This window comes from Choloepus didactylus, chromosome 13, assembly GCF_015220235.1.
Source record: "Choloepus didactylus isolate mChoDid1 chromosome 13, mChoDid1.pri, whole genome shotgun sequence".
In the NCBI taxonomy this organism is placed as follows: Eukaryota; Metazoa; Chordata; class Mammalia; order Pilosa; family Megalonychidae; genus Choloepus; species Choloepus didactylus.
This window is the reverse complement of record NC_051319.1, coordinates 24,451,242-24,461,858: the sequence shown is the minus strand read 5'-3', so window position 1 is coordinate 24,461,858 and position 10,617 is coordinate 24,451,242. Positions and strand designations below refer to the sequence as shown.

Genomic DNA, 10,617 nt, shown 5'->3' with positions numbered 1-10,617 from the left:
CATACACAAACACACACACAAACACACACACATATACACACACACACATATATATGTAAATATTAAGGGATTTATTATAGGATTTGAGTCACTTGACCTTGGAGATTGGCAAGTCCAAATTCCATAGGACAGGCTGCAAGTTGAGAAATCCAATGACGTTTCTGATGAACTCCCCAAGAGAAGTTGGCTGATTGAGGTAGTGACAGAAATTCTATTTTCTCCCAGGTTTCCGTAAACTTTCAGCTTCTCTCTGTTCCCTGTGGTTTCCTCTCTCCATGTCTGAATTTTATTCTGCTTATCAAGTATTCTAGTAATCCTGATTAAAGCCCAACCTGATTCACTTGGGCCACACCTTAACTGAAGTAAGTTAAGATCTTGAAGAGATCTTATTTGCAATGGGTCCATACCCACCAGTATGCAGACCAAAATGAAAAACATGTTCAAACTGGGGTGCACAATTCACTACTTCAGACGTGTCTATTCAACTAATGTTGTCAAAATAATATTTGCACTAATTATGGCTTTTAAACTCTTTTTCATTTTTATTGAGGTATAACTCATACAGTGAAGCACACAAATTGTTAAGTGTAAAATGTGAATTTGTACATGGTCGCACACAATACTATCCATGTTGCCACAGCCCTGATCAAGATATAAAATATTTCCAGGCCCCAAGAAAACTCCCTCATGTCCCCTTACACTCAGTACCCCAAAAGAGGTCATCACTATTTGTTGAAGTTCTATCACAGATTGGTTTTGCCTGTTTATGAGTTTCATATGAATGAAATATGACTTCCTTCAATCAACATTAAATCAGTGCTGCCTATTATTTTTTCATTTGAATTTCGGATAAACAACAAATAGCTTTCTTTATTAGAATACAATTCATGGACCATAAAATTCACCATTTAAAAGTGTGCAATTCAATATTTTTTAGTATATCCACTTAAGGTTTTGCAACCATCACCACTATCTATTTAGGAACATTTTCATCATCCTATAAAAAACCCGCATGTCCCTTATTCATTACCCCCTGTCACCTCATCACCACCAATCACTCCAACCCCTCAGTCCTAAGGCAACTACCAATTTTCTGTCTTTGTCTATAGGCTTGACTATTCCAAACATTTTATATAAATGCAATCATAAAGTGTGTTGTCTTACTTATCTGGCTTCTTTCAGTTAACATAATATTTTCAATGTTTTAGCATATATTGTAGCATATATTAGTACTTCCTTTATTTTTATTCCCAAATAATATTCCATTGTGTGAATAAACTTCATTTTGTTTATCCATTCATTTGTTGATCTGTATTTTGGTTGTTTCCACCTTTTGGCTATTATGAATAATGCTGCTTTGAACATTCATGTAAAAGTTTTGCATGGGCATATGTTTTCGTTTCTCTTAGGTATATACCTAGAAGTATAATTGCTAGATTATATGATAACTCTGTTTAACCATTTGAAGTAATGCTAGGCTATTTCCCTAAGTGCCTGCACCATTTTACATTCCTAGTAGCAGTGAATGAGAGTTTCAATTTCTCCATAACCTTTCCACACTTATTTTCATGTCTTTTTCCTTTTTCTTTCTTGTTTTTTAGTATAGTCATCTCAGTGGGTGCAAAGGGATATCTCATTGTGGTGTTGATTCATAATTCCCTAATAGCTAATGATTTTAAGCATCTTTTCATGTGCTTGTTGGTCATTTCTATATCTTATTTGGAGAATTAGCTATTCAAGTGCTTTGTCCATTTTATAAATAGTGTTGTTTGTCTTTTTGTTGTTTAGTTGTAAGGATTCTATATATTCTGTATGCTAGACCCTTATCAAATTCTGCTGGTTTGAATCTTATTACATATTCCCACAAAAGCAAAGTTCTTTTAATCCAATCTTGTGGGTGCAGACTTATTGTGGGTGGTACCTTTTGATTAGGTTTTTAGGTTTTTCCCATGGAGATGTGACACTGTCCATTCAAGGTATATCTTAATTAGTTTACTGGAGTCCTTAAGAGAGCTCGGAGAGAGACACCAAGCTGAGAACTGACACAGATCCAGACACTTGGAGATGCTAAGCTAAGCAATGAAGCCAGAGTTTGCCCTGGAGAAGCTAAGTAAGAACCCACAGACAAGCTAAGTAAGAAGCCACTGGAATCAGAAGCTGAAAGTAATATAACCTGGAAGCAGTGGATCAGCAGACACCAGCCACGTGCCTTCCCAACTGACAGAGGTGTTCCAGACGTCATTGACCTTTCTTCAGTGAAGGTATCCTCTTGTTGATGTCTTAGTTCGGACACTTTTATGGACCTAGAACTGTAAATTTGTGAACTAATAAATCCCCACTGTAAAAGCCAATCCATTTCTGATATTTTGCATTACAGTGGCTTTAGCTAACTGGAAAAGATATGTGGTTTTCAAATGTATATTTTTTGGTATGGGTTCCTCAGGATTTTCTACATACAAGATCATGCCATCTTCAAATAGAGATAGTTTTACTTCTTTCCAATTGGGATGCTTTTAATATATTTTTATTGCCTAATTGCCCTGGCTAGAATCTTCAGAAAAATGTTGAAAAGAAGTTGCAAGAGCAGACATCCATTCTTTTTTTCTGATCTTGGGGGGAAAGCTTTCAGTCTTTCACCAATAAATATTATATTAGGTGTGAGCTTTTCATAGAAGCACTTTATCAGGTGAGGAAGTTTCCCTTTATTCCTATTTTGTTGAGTATTATTATCACGAAAAGGTATTGGATTTTGTCATTTTTCTGCATCTATTGAGGTGATCATGTGAATTTGAGTCTTCTTTTCTTGGTCGGTCTAGATGAAGGGTTGTTAATTTTGCCAATCCTTTCGAAGAAACAACTTTTGTTTCTGTTTTTTTTTTTTTCTATGCTCAATTTATTTTCTTTATTCTTTATTATATCTTTCCTTCTGCTTGCTTTAGCTTTATTTGCTCTTCTCTTTTGGATTTTTTAAGGTAGAAGCTTAGATTTTTTATTTGAGATCTTTCTTTTTTTCCAATATAGACATTTATACCTATAAATTTCCCTCTGGGCAATTTTGATGCATTTCATAGATTTTAGTTTGTTATGTTTTGTTGTCATTCATCTCTACATGTTTTTTAATTTCCCTTGTGATTTCCTCCTTGACCCATTTTCTATATGCCATATCTTTTTTGTTCCTCTATTACTTCATTACTGCTTTCTTTTATGTTAGGCATTTTCTATCATAGCATTTTACTTACCTTGTCATTTCTTTTATATTTTTGGTTACTTTCTTATTGCTTGCTATGGGGATTACAATTAACATCTTAACTTATAAAAATTTAATTCACATTAATATTAACTTAATTACAATAGAATATAAAAACTTTGTTCCATTAAGCTCTGTCCCTACTCCCTTGCTGACGCTGCTGTCAGACAAGTTACATATTTGTACATTGTATGTCCACCAACTGCTGCATAATTATTGCTTTATACAGTTTTCTTTTAAATTTGATAAGATAAAAAATTTGAAACCATAAATACATTTATATGGTCTTTTATATTTACCTGTGTAATTACTTTTACTGGTGCTGTTTAATTTCTCATGTGGATTTGAGTTAATATCTAGGATTCCTTTCATTTCAGCCTGAAAGACTTTCTTTATATTTCTTATACTGCAGGTCTACTAAGGACATATTATCTCAGATATTTTTTATCTGGTAGTGTCTTAATTTCTCCATTTTTTTTACCTTTATTTTTTATATTAGCGAAGTTGTGGGTTTACAGAACAACCATGAATAAAATACAGAATTTCCATATACTACCCCACCACCAACACCTTGCATTGATATGGAATGTTTGTTAAAATTGATTTATCTTAATTAAAGTCCACGGTTTAACTTAGAGATCACTCTTTGCGTAGTGTAGTTCCATGGATTTTTAAACTTTTTTTATTATTACATATATGCAATGTAATATTTCCCCTTTTAATCATATTGAGATATATATTTTAGTGGTGTTAATTGCATTCAGTATGTGATACTATCATCACCACAATCCATTATCAAAACATTTCCATCATTTCTAATAGAAACCATGGACATTTTAAGTCTTAACTTCCCTTTCCCTATCCCTATCCCCACACCTCCCCTGGTAACCTAAATTCTAGATTCTCTATGAGTTTGCTTATTCTAATTGTTTCAAAACAGTGAGATCATACAATATTTGTCGTTTTGAATCTGGCTTATTTTGCTCAACAGTGTATCTTCAAGGTTCATCAATGCTGTTGCATGCATCAGAACTTAATTCCTTTTTACAGCTAAATAATATTCCATTATATGTATATACCACAAATTGTTTATCCATTCATTGTTTGATGGATACTTGGGTTGCTTCCATCTTTTGGCAATTGTGAATAATGCTGCTTTGAATGCTGGTGTGCAAATACTGGTTCAAGTCCCTGTTTTCAATTCTTTTGGTTATGTGCCTAGCAGTGAGATTGCTAGGTAATATGGTAGTTCTGTCCTTAGCTTTCTAAGGAACTGCCAAAGTGTATTCCACAGCAGCTGAAACCTGTTACATTCTCACCAGCAATGAGTAACTGTTCCTATTTCTCTGTATTCTTTCCAGTAATTTTTCCATTTTTAAAATATCAGCCATTCTAATAGTGTGAAATGGTATCTCATTGTGGTTTTGATTTGCATTTCCCTGATGGCTAAAGATGCTGAGCATCTTTTCATGTGCTTTCTGGCATTTGCATCTTTTCTTTGGAGAGATGTCTGTTCAAGTCTTTTGCCCATTATTTAATTGGGTTGTTTGTCTCTTTTTTGTTAAGTTGAAGGATTTCTTTACATATTCTGGATATTAATCCCATATCAGATATGTGGTTTCCAAATATTTTCTTCCATTGTGTAGATTTTCATTTTACTTTCATGATAAATTTGAGGAATAAAAGTTTTAATTTCAATGAGGTCCCATTTATCTATTTTATCTTTTGCTGCTTGTGCTTTCGGTACTAAAGTCTAGGAAACCCTTGCCTAACACAAGGTCTTGAAGTTGCTTCCCTATGTTTACTTAGAGGAGTTTGATAGTTCTAGCTCTTATGTTAAGATCTTTGATCTATTTTGAGTTAATTTTTATATATGGCATGAGTTAGGGGTCCTCATCCTTTGTTATTGCAAATGTATATCCAGTTTTCTCAGCACCATTTGTTGAAGAGAGTACTTTTTTCCCTAACTGAGAGGTCTTTGCTACATTGTTGAAAATCAGTTGGGCACAAATGTGAGGGCTGATTTCTGAACTCTGAATTTGATTCCATTTCATGTCTGTCCTTGTGCCAGTACCATACTATTTTCATTACTATGGCTTTGTAATATGTTTTAAGATCAGGAAATGTGAGACCTCTGACTTCATTCCTTTTTTTCAAGATGGCTTTAGCTATTCAAGGCCCCTTAACCTTCCCTATACATTTGATGATTGGCTTTTCCACTTCTGCAAAGAAGGTTGTTGGAATTTTGATTTGTATTGTATCAAATATACAAATTGCTTTGGGTTGTATTAACATCTTAATGATATTTCATCTTCCAATCCATGAACATGGAATATCCTTCCATTCATTTAGGTCTTTATTAGTTTCTTTTAGAAATGTTTTGTATTTTTCTGTGTACAAGTTCTTAATGTCCTTGTTTAGATTTATTCCTAGATATTTAGTTCTTTTAGTCACTATTGCGAATGAATTTTTTTTCTTGATTTCTTGTTCCAGTTGTTCATGGCTTCTGTATAGAAACACTACTGATTTTGGAGTGTTGATCTTGTACCCTGCCACTTTGTTGAATTCATTTATTAACTCTAGGAGATTTATTTTTCAGGTTTTTCTTTATATCAGATCATGGCATCTGCAAACAGGGAAACTTTACTTCTACGTTTCCAATTTGGATGACTTTTATTTAGTTTTCTTGCTTAATTGCTCTGCAAGAACTTCCAGTACAATGTAAACTAACAGCGTTAACAATGGTTATCCTTCTCTAGTTCCTGATGTCAGAGGGAAAACTTTCATTCTTTACCATTAAGTAGGATGTTAGCTGTGGCCTCTTCATATATGCCCATTATCATGTTAAGAAACTTTTCTTTGATTCCTAGTGTTCTAAGTGTTTTTATCAAGGAAGTGTTCTATATTTTGTCAAATGGCTTTTCTGCATCAATTGAAATGATCATGTTTTTCTTCCCCTTCATTCTGTTAATGTGGTGCCAGGGATAAATCCTACTTGATCATGGTGTATAATTCTAATATACTGTTGGATTTGGTTTCATAGTATTCCACTGAGGATTTTTTTAATCTATAATCATAAGAGATATTGGTCTGTAGTTTTCTTTTGCATGTGGTATCTTTATCCAGCTTTGGTATGAGGGTGATGTTGGCCTCATAGAATGAGTTAAGGGGTGTCCACTTGTCTTCGATTTTTTGGAAGAGTTTGAACAGAGTTGGAGTTAAGTCTTCTTGGAATGTTTGGTAGAATTCCCCTATGAAGCCATCTGGTCCCGGGCTTTTCTTTGTTGGGAGGTTTTGATTACTGTTTAAATCTCTTTACTAATAATTGTTTTTTTGAGATCCCCTCTTCCTGAGTCAGTGTAGATTGTTCCTATGTTTCTAGGAATGTATCCATTTCATCTAGGTTATCTAATTTATTGGCATACAGTTATTAATAGTATCCTTATGATCCCTTTTATTTCAGCAATGTTGGTAGTAAAGTTTCCCTTTTCATTTCTGATTTTCATTATTTGTATCCACTTTCTTTTTTCTTTGTCAGTCTAGCTAAAGGTTTTTCAATTTTATCAATCTTTTCCAAAAACCAATGTTAGATTGATTCTTTTTTTGGTTTCTGTTTCATTTAATCTCTGCTCTAGTCTCTGCTCACTTTGGATTCATTTTGCTCTTCTAGTTCTTCCAGTTTTGAGTGAGGTTTCTGATCTGAATTATTTCTTCTTTTTTAATGTAAGCATTCAGAGGTATAAGTTGCTTTCTTAGCACTGCCATCACTGCATCCCATAAATTTTGGTATGTTGTATTTTCTTTTTCTTTTGTCTTAAGATATTTCCTAATTTTGCTTCTGATTTCCTCCTTAACCCACTGATTGTTTAATAGTATGTTGTTTAATTTCCACATATTTGTGAATTTATCATTTCTCCCTCTGTTATTGATTTCTAGCTTCATTGCATTGTGGTCTGAGAATAGACATTGTATGACTTCAATATTTTAAAATTTATTTAGAGTTGTTTTGTGCCTCAACACATGGTCTGTCCTGGACAGTGATCCATGTGCACTTGAGAAGAATGTGTATTCTGTTGTCATTGGGTGCGGTCTTCTGTATACATCTGTTAGATCTAGTTGGTTTAATGTATCATTCAAATCTAATCTTCCATATGGGTCTTCTCACTAGATATTCTATCCATTATTGAGAGTGGTGTGATGAAGTCTCCTGCTGTTAATGTACGACTGTCTATTTCTTCCTTCAAATCTGTCAGTATTTGCTTCATATATATGCTGGTTTGGATATATTATGTCCTCCAGAAAAGCCATGGTCTTTAATGCAATATTGTGGGGACAGACTTATTAGTCTTTTGATAGGGGTGGAAACTTATGATTAAATTATTTCCATGGAGGTGCAGACCCCACCCACTCAGGGTGGTTCTTGTTTGGTTCACTGGAGTACTTAAGAGAACTCAAGAGCCAACCCAGATGGTTGCTGGTGCTTGATGATGCTTGCAGATACAGACAGAAGGACTTTTGGACATGCTAAGCTAAGAGATGAAGCCCAGAGTTTGCCCCAGAGAGGCTAACAGAAGACCCCCACAGACTTAGAGAGAACACCCTAGGAAAGAGAAGAAAGGATGCATAAGAGCTGAGCAAGACAAGTGAAGACAGAACCCCAGAGACATTTTGAAGAAAACCACTTTGAAACCAGAACCCAGGAGCAAAGGACCAGCTGATGCCAACTGCATGCCTTCCTAGCTGACAGAGGTGTTCTGGATGCCATTGGTCTTTCTTCAGTGAAGGTATCTTCTTGTTGATGCCTTAGTTTCACACTCCTATGGCCTTTGAACTATAAATTTGTAACCAAATAAACCTCCTTTATAAAAGCCAATCAATTTCTAGTATCTTGCATAACAGCAGCACTAGCAAGCTGGAACAATATATTTTGGGGATCCGCTATTAGGTGCATATATATTTATAATTCCTACACCTTCCTGTTGAATTGTCCCCTTTATCAATGTATAATGACCATCTTTGTCCCTTGTAACTATTTTTGACTTCAAGTCTATTTTATCTGATAGCAGTATAGCCACCACAGCTGTCTTTTGGTTACTACTTGCATGGTATATTTTTTCCTTCCTTTTACTGTCAACCCATTTGTAACCTTGACTTTAGGTTGAGTCTCTTGCAGACAGCATGTAGTTGGGTCATGCTTTTCTAATCCATTATGCCAATCTCTGCCTTTTCACTGGAGAGTTTAATCCATTAACATTTACAGCCACTACAAATAAAGCAGAACTTTCTTCTGCCATTTTGCTATCTAGCCGTTGTAAGTCTTATACTCCCCCCCACCCCACACACAGGTATAATGAGTCTGATAAGCTTACACCATCAGTTTACCCATCAAGAGACCAAAACCTAATGTTACAACAAATTAGACAGTGATGGGTATAAAGAGAGTAACCAGGAATATCTCCTCTACCCCTATATCCCATGTATGTGCTTCACAGAAAAAAAAAAAAAAAAGAAAAGCAACAACAAAAATAACAAATCCACAAATTACAACAGCTAGAATTACAAAATCCATTTATCCAAGGGTGGTTGAAGGCAGGAAGGGTGGTAGGAGGGTAAGTGGCCCAGGGAGGAAAACAGTCTGGTCTGTCAAATCAGTTCAGACACATGGGCTGGCAAAGGCTAGAAAATAGCTCTAGAAAAACCTGTGGTCCTTTCAGACTCACAGTGGTGTTAAAAGTCCACATACTGGTGTCAAGAGATACTGCTTTACATGCACCAGAGACAAAAAATTCCAGTTACTCAGAGAGAAGGAAATATGCAGAAGGCCCTTGGCAGAGTGGGCCCTGCCTTACCTGGATAGGGGAAGATGAACAGGGAAAAGATCTTCCAATCCCACCTACCTTCTTTCAGATGGCAGGAGATTAAGAGGTCTTCAGTAGCCTTCAGTTTGGGAGATGATGTATGTGGTGAAGAGAATTCTCTGCAGAGATTAATACTCAGGACAGACTGCAGATAGACCATCCTTTGGAAGAGTTCGTTGCTTAAGAAGACCACCAAAACGAAGACGTACAACTGGAAAAGTTATGCTTTGCTTCATTGGCACTGATAATGAATAAAGGAATGAATATAGAAGAGAGGCAGCCACTGATAGTATATGGGGATTGCATTGCTATGAGAAACAAATGAGGCAACCCAAATCCAAAGTAATAAGGACAGTTCCTTTCTATATTTGAAAACTGCTGGTGCATTTAAATTCCTTTATTGAACCAGAAGTATTTGAAGCAGTAGAGAGTGGAGAAGGGACATGTGAGAGACTAACCAGCTGACCAATGCAGTGGATGAGAAAGAGACTTTACAGACATCCCCTAGATGAGGAAAAGAACCTTCAACAAAGGTTGAAGAGCATGCCTGCAATTATTTTGCTGACACTAGGGAATGGGTGAAGCTTCTTCTCTGATACCTCAAATGCCAGATCATATCCTGAAACCAAATGGCCTTGACAACTTTGCTAAGCACAAAAAGGGGGAGTATCCAAAGAGCACTGAAAACTGACATAAAGAATTCTAGCCATGACCAAACATCTCCATGTAGCAATGGATTATCAATATTTTGTGCTGTTACTGACTGAAAAACAGCAATAAACACTTGATAAAACAAAAAGGACACTTGTTTCCCATACTCTGCCATTCCAAGCACAGCACTGGAAAATTCTACTAACAATATGTAGTTCACTCTCCTGCTTCTGCTCTGTGCTCTGGGCACTCTGCTGTGCCAAGACACTACTTGCTCTTCTCTGCCACTGATTTTCTTGCTTTTGCTCGTTTCAAGCATCTAGCTTTGAGATGTTACAAATACCCCAGATAGAGTCTGATTCCTCTGCCAAGGTTCCAGAGAAAACTTTTGACACTGTCAGTCATGTCTTCACTACCCAAACTCTGAACTACACAAAGGAGAGAGATGCATCCCCAAATCTCTCATCATGAGGGACCTGACAGCTTCTCTGCCACGTCTGTGACCCCAGCCCAGCCCCTCACCCACTACAGGCCCACTTGACTGCTTGGCATCCAACTGCCCAATCCCACAAGGGCGCTCCATAGGCCAGGCAGTCTTATATCTTTTTTTGCCCCTTACTCCTGTTTAATGCCTACTTTTACATTTGTTTGATTTTTTGTGTTGTATCATGTTGAGTGACTTCTTAGTTCTATCTTTTTATTTTTCATCTAGTTTCCTTGTAATTACCATGGGGTTAAAATTTAACATCCTACATACATAGCAATCATATTCGTTTGATGCCAACCTCACTTAAATAGCATGCACATATACTTTATCCATAACCCTGTCCCCCACCATTTTCTTTGTACTCGTTGCTGCTT

At 36.0% G+C, this 10,617-nt stretch overlaps 1 pseudogene; it reads right to left on the bottom strand.

Annotated features, from left to right (window-relative positions):
- Positions 1 to 9,285: 9,285 nt before the first annotated feature.
- LOC119508567 lies at positions 9,286 to 10,161 on the bottom strand (annotated as a pseudogene).
- Positions 10,162 to 10,617: the final 456 nt, after the last annotated feature.